Below are 15,998 nucleotides of genomic sequence, written 5' to 3'. Positions count from 1 at the left end.
GAACTGTGCCTTGACAGGTGTACGGGATATTTTTACGAACAACAAACTGATTATTAAAACAAGGCTTCGTTTGCCTTCACAACGACGACAGCTGTCTCGGTCTTCATCACCTCGTTGTAGATGCTTTACTTCGTTGCCTGCTCTCCAAAGACGCGAGAGCGAATTCGCTTTCCTGCATGCGCATCCACGGAACCAAATTTCATGATCATTGCTACATTTAAAACAGTTTTGAATTATGAATTTGTTGTTTATTTTCATGTGATGTACATGAAAGTGCTGTCGAGGACGACAGACAATTAGGTGGGGGGACGATTAGGAAATTCGCAGGCGCATGTTGCAATCAGCTAGCGAAAGACAGGAGTAATTGGAGATCGCTGGGAAAGGCCTTCGTCGTCCAGTGGACATAAAGAAGTAGTAGTAGTAGTAGTAATAATAATAATAATAATAATAATAATAATAATAATAATAATAATAATAATAATAATAATAATAATAATAATAATAATAATAACGACGACGACGACGACGATGATTATGATGATGATGATGATGAGGATGATGTCGACAATGGTGGGAGTAAAACATACAGCAGCTTATCCCGTCATCACTGCCTACAAGGAGCTGCAAAGTAGCGAATTATATTAATTTGAATAAGAACCAAACAATAAATACATTAATGAATATTATAAAACCAAGGTAACATCAATAACAGTCACAAATTTCGCAGGCTATGAAATGGCTAACAAAAGGCAACGAAATGAATAAATGAAGAATGAAAGGAAATGACAGAAATTTTAAACAAAGCTTCGCCTAAAAAAAGATATGCGATTTGAAAATTCTGCACACCGCTATATATATATATATATATATATATATATATATATATATATATATATATATATATATATATATATATATATATATATATATATATGTCGGGGTACGTAAAATGGGCTCAATTGATAACGTGGGGGGGGGGGGCGTACACGTCATTGAAATATAACATTAGTTCTTAAATGCAACTTTTGCGAAGTCTCCGTAAACAATGCAACAATTTAACGTACGCTTTGAACTGATATATCGTATGTACCATCTTCAGGCGCTCTAACAAATGATATTTAAAGAATTTGGATCCCTGTTGGGGCACAGTAAACTGTGCGCTGTAAAATTCGTGTTTCAACGCTTTGGAAATTTACCACGTCTCAACAATATTTTGTAGGCAGTTTTCAGAGTCAAAACAAAAGTAAAACGTACCAGCGCGTGCCTCATAGGTTTCAATTTTTCTTTTTCACCTTGATTCCCTGGCGCATGAGCGGGTTTAGTAATGCGAAAGAAATATGGGGAACGCATCGCAGCTGGAACATTTTAGACGTGCACGCGTTCTGCTTCACGGCGTTTTTTTTTTTATTGTGAACAGAAAGATAATTGCGGCAGGGTGCGTGCGCTTCTGGAGAGCTACAGCGTAGCAGACGACGCCTGCAGTGGAGTGAACTCTCGGCGCTGGCGCCTGCTTTCGCCGATCGGGCTGCGTTCTTCGAAGCCTAAGGAAATAAACTAGTAAATACCACTACGTGCCACGTTGCCAGCCTTGGCAAGCGAACTCTCTGCGAAGTCATTGCCTTTGCGTTTTTCCTCGTAGTGCCGGTCCAACACGTGAACTCTGAGACTGGGCGTATTGGCCGAGAACGCATAGCCCTGCCTATGGCTGCAGAGCGAGAGCTTTAAAACCGGCCACGCGCTATGACCGAACGATTACATGTTGGGCCGACACGTTTGGCTTCAATGATGTTGCGCAATGTTCCCTCCTCGTTACTCCGTGCTTATCAGGCGCTGACATATCGCGCGGTCGACGAACGCGCGATATCATCAAAGCTCCGGGAGGCTGCAGATGCCTGGAAGGGACGATAGCGCTGCCGTGCCCCTTTATCTCGTTCGTGTCTTCCTGCGCGTCCCCTTTCCTGTCACAACAAGTTCAGTGTTCGGCAACATGCAGAAACTACCCATATTAATTTATTTATTTGTTGATGTTACCCTCAAGGCCATGCGGCAATAACGAATGGCGTGGTTCCAAAGTAGCAAGAAAAAGAGAACAGCTACAGCAATAAATTTAGTATATGACAAAAAAGAAAATGCGCCTAACTATACAGTGTTAGCGGTGATTAGTCAGCAAGTAAAAAAAAAAATATACGAAAGTGTAAATGCTAAACACTTGTAACACGAAATTTCACACGTAGTTATGCAATTCTCGCTAAAGTCTGATGGAAGAGCTAGTTATCATTGATAGTTAAGATGTGGTCGGGAAGTACGTGATTCTCAATTTACTGAGTAATCAAGGCGTTACTTTTGTTTATTTATGCAGCTTTACATGTTTCTCTTCTGCAGCTTCCTGGACTCGTGCGCGGGACTTTCTCTGTATTTCATCATCACCATCACCATTATCATCATCATTCTATTTATGTCCACTGCAGGACGAAGGCATCTCTCAGCGATCTCTGATGACCCCTGCGTTAGGGTAGCTGATTCCAAGTTATGCCTGCGAATTTCCTCATTTTATCCCATACGCCATCGTGGACTGATCTTCTCTTCCCTTGCCAGCCAGATTCTGTAAGTATAAAAGACTGCCGGTTATTACCGGTATTGGACTACAGTGTGTGTTTGTCAACTGCGATTTATTTATTTGTTTATTTATTTTGTAGCGAAGAAGACAGGCGTGTGCTTCAGGCGCATGGTCAACGCGTCGATCGGTGCCCGACGCTTGATCAACAGACCTTCCTGTGTATCGTGCAACGTTCTGGCTTGTTAATTAAGCCGCCTTACATATTTAGTGGAGGTTATTTATTTATTTATTTATTTAAAATCCCTTCAGCGCCATATGTCATTAAAGAGGGGAGTGGTTACAGAATAGTAGTATAAAGCAAACAAACAAGTACAGTAAGTTCTGTTTCACCTTATACAATGTTAGCTAATGTTACGCGGAAAACTTTGTTATCCGTGCTGGCCGCAACACTTCAGGCTAGGTGGTTCCATTCCTGTGATGCACGGGGGATGAAAGACTGAAAGGAAGATTTCGTGTAACGTGAATCAATCCCCACCTTACTGCGACGATCGACGCGGTTTGAAATGTACTGAGGCCGCGGGATGAAGTCGTCGCGAAGTGTGGTGTGATTAAAAGTTTTATGAAGTAGCGAAAGATGGCGATTTAGCGGCGGTTAGCTAGTGAAAAAAGTGCTATGTTACTTTTCATTAAGGTTATATTCGCGGTACAGTTGTATTTAGAAAGAATGAAACGGGTAGAGTTATTTTGTACTAGTTTAAGTGACGTAATGAGATTAACGTTAGTCGGATCCCATACTGCAGATGCATATTGAAGTTTCCAGCGTATTAGAGTCTTGTAAAGCTTTAAATTTAAAGTAATTGGTGCTTTGGAAAAGTTGCACCATCAATACCTGAGCATACGATTAGCATTGTATCCGATTAGCATTAGCATCCGAGCACAAAGTTTCGAGGGCGTTTTGGTAGCGAACGGGCTCGGCGCGGAATCGCGCGGAGGCCGTGGAATCTACGGAGCGCATAGATTTCAATTCCAAAACCTTATGGGCATAACGTCCTTATAAACTTTTGATGCGAAACGTGCATTGACATTTCCGAAGTTGTGCTCCAGAGATTCAATTGCGAAAGTTTGTGGGTTTAATGTTGTTATAAACATTTCACGTCCAAGGTGCATTGACCTTTCTAAAATGTTAGATCGGAACATACAACGAGACAAGCCAAATCAACACACTATCAGACAAGTTGACAAAACACGCAGTGAGATCCGATGAGACGAAGTGTTGTGATGGTTCATTTGTGCCGTCATGTCACATAAAAAAATATCATTTTTTTTTCACCTACGCCAAAGCATCCATGTCAAGACATTAAAGCCAGCCAGGGTAACTACGTTCTTGTTCATTTCTTCTACTTTGATTTTTATTCATGAGGACACATTGAGCCTCATAATTTTTTTTATTCTCGCTACCCTACCAGCGGTCTGCCAGAGCCTGCCACAGCACATGCGTTTTTCTCGTGTTGCCCCGACCACCGCGCTATGCACTTCGGTGCGCGTTTGGTTTTTCCTGGCCGAGTAGATTTTCACCTGGCAGAGTTTTGGACGCCTTCTGGCTTGCAGTCGAGAAAAAGAAACAATGGTCGCCCACCGCCATCACTTTGAAGACTCGACGGGTTGCACCGCGTTCGTTGAGCGCTACCTCTCCGGAAAGTCTTGTCTCGCCGGTATAGGATACCGAGCAATATATGCGTATGGTTCTCGGTGAACCAAACGTCTCACGTTTTCTTCTATATTCATTCGGTAGCCACATTCAGGGGCCAAAGTAGGCATTGGATGGTGGCCAACATACTCTCCTTTGTGTTTTTTCTTTCACTTCGGTGCCCCCGTCCCACAAAAGAAAAAAAAATATACATTGTTGCGGCGCAGCGAATTGTTGCATGGTGACAGCTTGTTACTACCTTTGCGGGAAGTAATCAACCACGGCACGCTTCGGTTACCGGATGCCATTATTATATTATTCCGATAACATTTATATGAACACTCCAGGCGCATTCCTGCTGTCGGCGTCGCCCTCGTGTTTCGTATGAAGTCCAAGGGCGATAACGTCGTGACCACGCGCGGCACGCGGTTTGTGCGAGTGAAAGAGTAGGGGGGGTACGAATGGGTGAGCCGACGATGGTGGCTATGTCTTGTGTGCGCAAAGGAGAAAAGCGGGGAGCAAGTGCGCCGCCTTCCGTCGAGCGTGATACATCGAGGGGAGTGGATGGAATGGGGGCGGGATCTAGGATGTTGTGAACCTGTGATTGGGTAACATGTTTATTTGCCTTGTTTGACGCAATATATACAGTGACTTTTTCTTTGATACGTAGATTTATTGGAGACTTATACGTATATTCAAATATCTTGTTGCGAGGTTTCGTGTTTACGTGCAGTTAACTTTCTTTCCAGTGACACTGTCCTGCCCATTATCAAGCATTTGTATATTCCATTGTATCTTCGCATTTCTAATGAACGAGGGCGAGTCAAATGAAAGTGAGCCTACCCAGCCCGCGCAATAATGGTTCGGTTCGTTATCTGCGAGGCACGCGCGTACCACACAGGCCTTTTTCATTTACAAAAGTGACACGCAGGTGTGAGGGTAAATGTTCCTTAATGCTCTCATACACTGGGTTGAGCATGGTTGCGTGACATAATGGACGCTTCAGACGTTGAGCAGCGTGGTGCCGTGAGGTTTTTGGCAGCTGAAGCTGTTTCCCAAAAAGAAATTAGTCGCCGTATGACTGCCGTGTCCGTTGAACATTGCATTTCATTGGCCACTGTTACGCGTTGGAGTAAACGGTTCAAAGAAGGACGTGAAAGTTGCAAAGACGATCCAAGACAGGGCCAAAGCCATCATGCAATCACCCCCAACAAAATTACAAAGCTTGATGATCTGATGAGGCAAGAACGGAGCATAAGGACCGATAACTGGCAGAGCGTGTGGACATCAGTGACGGTTTGGTTCACGCCATAATTCATGAACATCTCGGTTATCGGCTCTTGTGTGCGCAATGAATGCCCAATATTTTGAACCACCGCCAGAAGGCGGAGAAGATCGGCGCTACCTTGACTTATCTAATCCGGTATGATTATAAGGGTGACGACTTATTGTCTGCAACTGTGATCCGGGAGAAACCATGGTGCCATTACTACGAGCCTGAAACACGACGACAGAGCTTACAGTGGAAACATTCGAATTCATCACCCCCAGGGAACGCAAAGGCCGCCATTACGGCCGGAAAGGTGTTGTTGACTTTTTTTTTGATCGTCAGGGGCCATTACTGATAGAATTTGCTAAATCTTGAGAGACTATAAATTATTTCCGATATTGTGAGACGACAGATCGGCTGCGAGTCTCAATCAAGAACAAACGATGTGCAAAATTGACGAATGTGGTCATCTTTATCCATGACCTGGCTATGATGTTAGGCTGCTGAGCGCGAGGTCGCGGAATCGAATCCCGATCACGGAGGCCGCATTTCGATGGGGGCGAAAACGCCTGTGTACTTAGATTTAGGTGCGTGTTAAGGAACCCCGGGTGGTCAAAATTTCTGGAGTCCACCACTTCGGCGTGCCTCATAGTCAGAAAGTTGTTTTGGAACGTAAAATCCCATAATTTAATTTTTAATTGTTCCACGACAATGCCCGTCCCCACGTCGCTGATGTGATTATTACAAAACTGGCAACGTTCAAGTGGGAAACGCTGCAACATCCACCATACAGCTGAGAGCTGTCGCCTGGCGACTTCCACATTTTGGGATATGAAAAAACAGCTCAAGGGAAACAGATTCGTATCGGACGATGACGGGAAAGAGTTAGTTGCAGATTTTTTGAAGCAGCAACCCAAGGAGTTTTATGAGATGGGAATAACCCGACTCGTTAGTCAATGGGACAAATGTCTAAATGCTGATTGAGACTACTTTCAAATAAAGTACTCCGTTTGTCATAGATTCGCATTGGCTCACTTTCATTTGACTCGCCCTCGTATATTTTGCCGCACGGCTGCATATACGTCTCTCTGTTGGGGCAATAATTTCGTTGAAATTACTCACGATACACGACCGGTGACAGCTGCTCCTGCGGAATACATTAGAATAAATCACAGCGCCATTGCGATTTTTCACTGACCGTTGCATATGTACAAAAAATGTAAACAAGGTTCTTGAATGACAAAGTTTCATTAACATATTTGTCCTAGACTTGTTCATTTCATGCTGATTTTTAAGGACCTAGTTTTTTATGGCGCAACACAATGTGCACCCCCGGTAGTGTTTACACCTGCAGCAATTACTTCCAAAAGCTCGTGGATATTTAGTAACCCAAATTTTTCAATCTGAATGAAAATTTTTCATATAAGTGGCATGCACTGCTTTGCTGGTTTCGTATTGATATAGTTCTAAAGATTGTGTAATAATTTTTTACCTATTAAATAGACAGAAACATGTAATAATTGATATCAGTTATTTGGGGCACAACTTTAGGCACATACCAGTATATCTTTTGATAAAAATACACAGAAAACTTGTTTTGACTGTGCGTAGCGTTCAACAATTCATTTGCAGCGTCTTTGGCGATGGCAATGCAGTTATTATTCATGTATTTGAACCCTTGACAAATTGTATAAGAGGCAACTTTAGCTCGGGCCCGACTCCGACGCGGCCTATTCAAATACATGTAAAACGCAGAAAGGCTTTTCTGAGATAACCCCTAGATCGCTTTTAATGAAATTTGTTGCATTTAAGAGAGGGAGTTAAATTCTAGTATCTGTTTGAAGCGGAATTTCGATTAAGGGCCTGAATTTTGTTTAAAATATTTTGAAAAATTCGACAGAGGGAACAAAATAGAAGTACCACGTTTGCAAACTAATAGTTCTGCATCAAGAACAAATATCGCGGTTCTTCGAACGGCATCTATTATACGAGTAGAAGCGGAAAAATTTAGCATGACAATTTTTACCTTACATGAATTGGTTACGTGGTGTACTAGGGTCCTGCAAAAGCAGCATTTCGATAATACTAAATTTTTTTAGATTTATTTTAACATATGAATTTTGTCCTCTGTGGATGTACTATTAGATGCGATTCACAGGATTGTCGTATTATTTTTCATTGTTGAGTTAAGAGTTTTAAACGTGATAGTCTAGTTTTCTGAATATTTGCGATTTTTGCCAATTTTTTATAAAGAATTGACAACCTAAAGAAAAAATTCAAAACCAGAAGTAAGTGGAATTTACGCTTTTCTTTTAAATGCAACAAACCTCGTCAAATTTGGTGCAGTGGTTGCCGAGAAAAACGAATTCACCTTCTACATGTATTTAGATATGTGCACCGGAGCTAAAGCTTCCTCTTAAGTAGTAGGCCAAGCTGTAACGTGTAGTAGACAACGAGTTAGATTCTAGAAAGCAAGCCAGATTCGTGAAAACAACATGCTCTAATAATTTATAGCAACTACTTGTAAGGGATATGGGTCGATAATTAGGTGAATTTCTGGGGCCAGATTTATAGATTGGAACCACCTTCCCAATATTTCATTCCTTTGGAAGGTCGCACGAGTTAAAAGATTCTTGGAATATTTGTGTTACTATCATGGGACTCTACTGTTCCATGATACTATTTCCATGGCTAGTGCTTTTCAGGAATTTACTGTTAATGCAGTCGTAGCCAGGTAATGAATGATACGGTAAACCATCTATTAACTTGTTAATTCCGAGTACCTCTACAATCACAGGATCCATTGTTAAGTATTCGTTTTGGTATGCCATAGGAAATTCAAGATGGCCAGTTTTCCAAAATTGACTTGTAAATCTATCATTAAGAACGGTCGCGCATATCTTGTCGGAAACAGCATTTATAGATAAATCTTTCAATGAAATGGTATTGTCAGTGGCTCGGTTACTGTTTGCCAAAACTTTTTAAGATTTGTTTTAAGTAGTTCAGGTAGTGTTCTAGATAAGTGTTAAATTTATCAGCTTTTAGAGCTGCTATATATGTATATCTGAAGCGGATTTATAAGTAGCCCAGCACGCGTCAGTAGGGGATGATTTCGTAAGTGATAGAAGCGTTTTTCTTTTTCTGTTTGATACACGTTTTAGATGACTGCAGTATCATGAAGTTTGTGCATTTGGAGTGATTGTGCGGTTAGGGATGTATTTCTCAGGTAATCTGTGAACTGTATGCGCAAAGAAATCCCAGTGATATTGGACTGACCGGTCATCAAAAGTTTTTCAAAAATTATCATAGAAATGGGACAGTTCATTTTTTATTGATACGAAGTTAGCTTTCCAATATTGGCGTATGGTATTTCGGTGTTTTGTTTTTGTAGGGAAATGAGGGTTAATTATGAAAGAGGTGAGCGAGAGGTGGTCACAAATTCCTGGTAACTATGCGATATGAGATGCGAGGTCAGCATGTGTCGTAAGTACCAAGTCGAGGGTGTTAGCTGCATTATTTGAAATTCTGGTGACCTGAGTAACTAATTGGGTGAGAGAAAAACGGAGCATAAATTAAGAAAATAATCAGCCTGTTGCGAGAACGATGAAAGACGTAATGACAGGGTGTTTCACATCACGTTTGGAAAGCAAAATCTTCTAGCAAAAAACAAAAGGTGTAAAGGTAAACGAGAATGTACTATATTGATAGTGTCATGCAGTTCATTAATAAATGTGGATGGTGAAGAAGGTGGTTGATAACACGAGCCAAGAATCAATTCAGGGTTACCTAGGCTTAACATAATCCATGTTATTTGTAGAGTGCTGTCACCTTGGATAGATGGTGAGGGTACGTCTTTTGAAACCGCAAGAAGCATGCCTCCACCTCTACGCTTAAACAGTGCACCGGTGCGCATCGTGAAATATTTCCGAGTGAAGCGCATGCGTGGGCAACCAGGTTTCAGTTAAGGCGATGATATTCGCACCGCATGTATCCATCGCGGACGAGAGAGCGTCGCGTTTATTAGGAGCACTTCTTGCCTCAGTAAATAGTACCGATACCTCGGACTGCGACGATATGCCACGGACCCTCTGCCTTTCCTGAGGTGTAACAGGCGGCACCGCCGTGTCACGGTGACTTGCCTCAAGGCCACGTGCATTCAGCTCTTGGACACGGTCGAGTCTGTAGTTAGAGCATTTTTTTATGCATGAACAATCCGTTGTAGTGCCATCTGAACTGAGGGGAATCTGGTCGGCTCTTAGCAAAATTGGTTACTCTTCTTTTTCGATAAATGTCGGTGCTGGGGGAGAAGTCCTCGCTCACTGAAATGCTTTATTGTCTCAACTGACTATAATAATGTTTGTTTGTTTGGCCTAATAATGTTTTGTTTGGCCTTGAATCTCGCAAATTTGGCTATAAGGGGATGGTACTTGGTCGGTGAAAACGGACCAAGACGGTGGGCGCGATCAGTTCAGTCGGTGCTGAAGGATTCGAACACTTCTTTTTATCGCGATTGACAATTTTTATACTGTGTCGCTCCCGGTTTCTTTAGCGCCGGCAAGACCACGAAAGGTTAAGTTGACGCGCCTAAATTTATCTTCAAATTCACCAAGACGTGTTTGGAAGCAATTACTGCGGTCTGTTAAGCTGCCAAATACGTTGTGCCTTTCTGTTAATTCTTTGCCAAGATGAACGAAGTAGCATCATTGTTCTTCAAGTTCGAATAGTCTTTTTGTATACCGGTGATCCTTGTTTCTATGTTCTTTTGCCCATTTTCAATAGCCTTCACGTCCAGAAGCAATCCAGGAGCAATCGCGTTCGTTGCGCTGATACCGATCGAATTCTTGCGAATTCTCGCGAACAGCGAATTCCCGCGCGCAGAATGGTTTCGCGCGCCGCTAATACATTTGCTTTGACAAGTAATTAAGCTATAGCGTTCTGGAATAACATTGGTTTGCGCTAATAATTCGAGTCAGAAGTTGTGTTTACAAATCGTAATATACAGTGCAATTTTTATATTTTTTATGCCTCAGCTTCTAAACCAGGAAAAGATTTCTTCATTGTACATTTGTGTATTAAAACTTTCACGAGGCGTTACATGGCCTCGTGTATTTGGCAACTTAATACGCACAAAATCTATATATTAGCCGATGGTGTTTAACTGGATCCGCTTATAGCATGAGCTCATCCGAGAGACGCCAGTCTCTTGGTGGTGCCAGGGGATTCGGGCTGTGACATTGAACTGTCACGTACTACGAGGTTTCGTAACTACTGATACAGGCCCGTCACATCAGTGAACAACTGTTCAAAGTCCCACGACGTTTCTGCAAGTGCAACTGTTATTAAAACGAATATATATATATATATATATATATATATATATATATATATATATATATATATATATGTATGCGTGGTGTGTGTGTGTGTGTGTGTGTGTGTGTGTGTGTGTGTGTGTGTGTGTGTGTCCCTCCCCCCTCCTCCCGCCTGTGCCGACCAGAATCGCAGCTCCCTAAGAAGGCAAATCTTAACGCTCTATGCCTTAAAAAACGTGCCCCTGGGTAAGTCAAAGAGGTGCGAATTAGCCCTGGGAAGAACTTTCTCAGAGTTGACGAGTCCACACCGGACACGTGGATACACCGAAGTCTATGAAGATACTTGTACACATAGAAGTGCGTTTATCCGGTCATGGATGCCCCATGAGGACCGGCGTCATTTTCGTTCATGCTACATTCATCACTGATACAGACTTGCAAGAGCTCTCGCCCTCCCCGATCAAACTTCTCGAGTTCCGCCGTCTTGGCGAGATGGCGAGCATAAAGCTTACCCTCGAACGAGACACCTTGCCGTCACGTGTACAGGTGCGGTATGTAAGACACCTGATGCGCTGAAACGTCACCAGACCGGTGGAATACCACAAGTTCTTGAAGCTGGGCCACGTTAGCGCGGTCTGCACAGGCCAGACGACGTGACCTCGCTGTGCAGGCAAACACGGGTAAACATCGCGAACGTTACTGGTGACAAAATGTTCGAAGCACCGGCCACCTCGAAGCGACTTTGATGGACTGTCCGAAGGTGAAAACACAGTTCGTCATACTGAAGCAAATGACCAAGGAGAATCCCACCAACACCGAGGCAGGAGCTTCCGTATGCCGGGGAGGAAGCATTTCCGTCGTAAGGGGCTAAAGAATGCGCCTCGGAATTTGAAAACTGCGTATGTATTGTCGCCAACTCCGCGAAAAGATACCACAAAAATTGAAGATGCTAGACTAAAAGCTCAGCCTCGAGTAAACGACACCAGGCTGGACTTGTAAACGTGGCGTTCCTTACATTCTAGGAACTGCAGCTTCGAACTTCATTCCGAACAGCAACACCGCGAGAGCTAAGTGTCGTATTGTCACATTAAGATCATATTGAAGCAAGTGATAAGTGCCTCGCAGCAGCTACTTGCTAATTTAATTACTCCTGTGGCTAAAATAGCAGTGCAAGGAACGCATGCCATGGAGACGATTCTGGCTGCTCTCGACTAGTGTAAAACAATTGTTACCGCATGTGTGTGACAGCGCCGACTTGTTTTATTACCAGTTTCCCCCCTTACCACCCCGCACCTCTTCTGTCCCTATCTGTCCCGTTGCCTTCTCCTCCCCATGTGGAGTAGCATGAGAGAAGCACGTCCTTTAGGCTCTCTCCAGCTCTCCAACATTCAACTATCTCTATCTCTCTAGGACACGTTATCTTGGAGTTGTTTCTCGGCTGCGGAGTGCATTCGTGTCTCGTGCGGTCACTGTGAGCCGAAATCGTAAGGTCCTTAATCAGGGCGCGGGAGACAGTCGTCGTGAGAGCGCACACGCGAGAGAGTCTCGGCCGCACTTGGCTGCGCCGCATGGGACGGCATTCCGGTCACACCCCGCGAACTCCGAAAGCAAGCGCTCACTTTCGGAACTAATCGCATTCGGCGCGCTCGGGGGCAGCGGGGAATAAAGTGCGCCAGAGCGGAGACCGCGTTAGCCGGGCCCGTCCGCCGACGGTCGGCCACTCCGGCCTGACCTCGACCGCGTCCTCGGCGCGGGACAGATTCCGATCTCCTCTTCCGGCGAGAGCGCGGCCGCAGAGGAGACCGCCGCTCTTTTATTCCTCGCGTTCTTTACGTAACCTGTGCGGCGCTTGTGCAAGAACCACTGAGGGAGAGAACGCTTCAATGAAAGCATGGCAATTCGGTGAGCTACATGCATTGACACGCCAGGCTGCAGTGATGGAGGACGTCATAATCACAGATAATGCGCGGGCTCATGTCTTGTTCGACCCAAAGAGCAGACGACAGGCAAGACTGCGTTTGTAGCCAACGTGCCGAGGTAACAATTGCGACAGAAGTACAAAATTTAAAAGAAAAAACAACAAAAATTGGGAAATATAAGTATATAGTATTATGGAAGGTCTACTGCATGCACCGGAGCCATTAAAGAGGCAGCATACAGATTAACGTGGCCTGTAAAAAAACAAGATTTCACGTCAAAAAACAAAAAAAAAGAAAGAAAGAAAGAAAAAGTAAGGGGAACAAGAAGGTTGTTGGCTGTAGTGGACTGCAGAATGAATGGTTCAAAAGTAATGCAAGACAAACTACAATGATTTGCGTAGTGAGCTTACACTCACAGAACGCTTGCCGTTATTGTCACGTAATACATCCCGTTTCGGAAACTAACAGCGCAAAACAGACGAGGACGAAGGGAAAGAAGAACACGACACTGGCGCTTCTTCTTTCCCTCCGTCCTGGCCTGTTTTGCGCTGTTAGTTTCGAAACATGAATCACCACCAACTCGCCCAAGTTTCTCTTCTAGTAATATATCACGCTTACATATTATGCAAAATGGCTCTGCGCGGGATCCATACGTCCATAGCTAAGCCGACACCTCACTAGGCGCCGCAGAAGTATGAATAATGGCCGCCTGTGCAAGCTATAGGCTTTTCACATAAGGTGACTGGACGTTCGGTTTTCGACGGGGCCCTCGCGCTTTTGCGGTCGTTACGAGACTCTGCCCTGTCCTGGGCTGCCACCGAACTCGAACTGGTATGCGGCTCCTTTTAGACACGCTCCTCACTTGATGACATAAAGGTTTCGATGGAATGCGACACTGCTGTTAAACAAAGGCGGAAGTCTTTCATAGAGCAGCGAGGAGGGTGTTGTATACGTAAAGCAGGGCGAAATTTAATCACTGCGTTTAATATGAAGTTACGAATTTTCGTTCCACGCTGCCACACATGTCGAACAGCAAACGGCCGCTAAACATCGCGGCACGATGCGCATAAATCGATGGTGCCACATTAGGCACAGATGTGCCCCCGTGATCCTTAGCTCTGACGTCAAGTTTTCCGAAAAGAAAAGCCGAAACCGTGATTCATCGACACCACTGAAACATTCCGCACAAAAAGAAAGCGCAAGACGGTATCGGAAAGGGATTTTAACTGCGTGACTCTGTTGCAGCTCTTCACCCGCCCTCCTTCGCCGTCGCCCTCCACCGCTCAGCATTCGGCATATCTAGCACCGTATAATGTAACGAGTATACTTGAATTCGGTTATATTTCTTTCTTATCATCCGAACCTCATGATCAACCAATCCTGGCGATAACGTGGGCGGAGCTCGAATGATGCGCGAAAATCAAAAAAAGACAGACGGAATCAAGGCGAGAGTCAGACGAACTCTTGTTGGTGGGGAAGAGTAGTGAAGAAAAGAAAGCGTATTATAAACCGAGGTGAATAAATTATTGAAAACTTGACGCCTCGGCCGCCACACATGAGCTTTTGAACAAGGACCCAGGTTGGGACAGAAAGGTTAAGTTTGTTAAACTTATTTATTCATTTTCATAGGAGTCTGTTTTGTTTCAGGAATTCAAACAGAATCATCACACCATCCCGGCTTTGGCCACTGGTGTCTTCTTGCATCCGCGGTCGCAGGCGACATTGAATTCACTTTCGAGAGAAGCCTGCGCACGTTGTCAGCCCGGCCACTGCTTAAAGCAGTTTTACCGCACTCTGCTCTGTACCCATGCTCAAATTGCAGCCCCACCAAACTCGTGTTTGACGCGAAACACACAGCTTTCTAGCGATGCTCTGTTGCTCCGTTCTACCTCACGCTTCATCAGCACAGACGACAGAATGGGTATGCCACTTCTTTGCTGCAGTGATGGGCAGGGGTGTACAGCGTAACAAAGGTTACGCACAAATACATAGCGAGCGTTTTCCGAACATGCATAAGTACATCAGCACGCTTCCGTGCTGTCCCTTCGCACCTGGCGAAGCACGGCGCTTAGGTCTCATGTACCTTCCACTGCGAAGAGGGTACAATATGCCCGCGCTTTTTGTGCATTCGCTTACATGTTGCTGCCACTTAGTTCCTTCACTGCATTAGGAGACCTTTGAAGCTTCCTGTCACAAGTCCCATCAACTGACGCATGAAACGAAGTTTAACATCTAAGATGGCAGCATGCTTATATAAGATGCAGTTGATATGACGAAGATGGCGCGTGGGTGCACTTTTGTAGGTGATATCCTGTGTGTGCACTTTTTTCGGGCTTCAGCCGTGCCTGCCATGAGGCCCAACGCTGCTCTGGCAACTAACGCGCCCCGGAAACTGAAAGCCTTGACTGGTACACGCCTTAGCATGCGCTGCTGCGAGCGCAGCACACCAGTTCGTGCATTTGGCAGCGAAAGCTCTTGTGACGAACTGAGATTCCCAGCGGCTATAGGTTGTCGTAGCACGTAGCACGATTGTCCTTAAAATCGATCGATTTTATGCGCTGAATGTCTTGTGACCTCGATAGGGAGCAAGAAGGGCGCAGACTCCTTGTCAGGCATCCACTTGCCTTTTGGTGTGCGCCCTAGGCAACTGTACCACACGTTGTCTGAATAAACTCTTTGACTTGACTTATGCCGCACCCTATGCAGGGCGTACTGCTAACTTCTGCCAAGGCTTGACTACTATATGACGGTGCACTATGTATAGGAGGAGGCGACTAACGAGACCTTGGATAAAGTGCTGTGCTCTAGCAAACAGAAGGCCTCAAGGTCGCAATACGTTGAATGCTAGCGGCTCTAGAATGGTCGCCGCCGGTGGAACTCGTGGAAGTGAGGACGCAGCCGAGTTATCACCCCTTTTAAAGTGTTTGCGTCAACACAACCATCGTGTTTTTCCTGCACATGCTGCCGCACAAGAATGATACGAGCGCGCAAGTGCTCGAAGTTGCATCTCGTTATTATAATATATGCAATCGCTGATCCAGGCGCTCGTTTCCACCGTCATTGGTTAGAAACATCCAAATGAATATAACACAACCAATAATCGCTAGGTCAATAGAAAATCTACATATAAGCTCGCTTGGAGAAACACAGCAAACAACAAAATAAAAGGAAAACAGCTGCTCAGGCTATCAACGCGGGGTAACGGACACTTATTGCGAGTGGGTTCGCTGCTCGCCTAGTAAAATTTAGCTCT

The 15,998-nt window shown here is 44.5% G+C and overlaps 1 protein-coding gene across 2 annotated transcripts in view; it reads right to left on the bottom strand.

Moving 5' to 3' along the window:
• LOC142592555 (uncharacterized) overlaps nucleotides 1–15,998 on the bottom strand; it is a 415,001-nt gene that overhangs the window by 335,433 nt on the left and 63,570 nt on the right. The gene's annotated exons all lie outside the window — the stretch shown is intronic.

The sequence above is a fragment of the Dermacentor variabilis genome, chromosome 9 (assembly GCF_050947875.1).
Source record: "Dermacentor variabilis isolate Ectoservices chromosome 9, ASM5094787v1, whole genome shotgun sequence".
Lineage (NCBI taxonomy): Eukaryota > Metazoa > Arthropoda > Arachnida > Ixodida > Ixodidae > Dermacentor > Dermacentor variabilis.
Note: the sequence above shows the minus strand (reverse complement) of the source record. Positions and strands in the feature narration are given on the sequence as shown.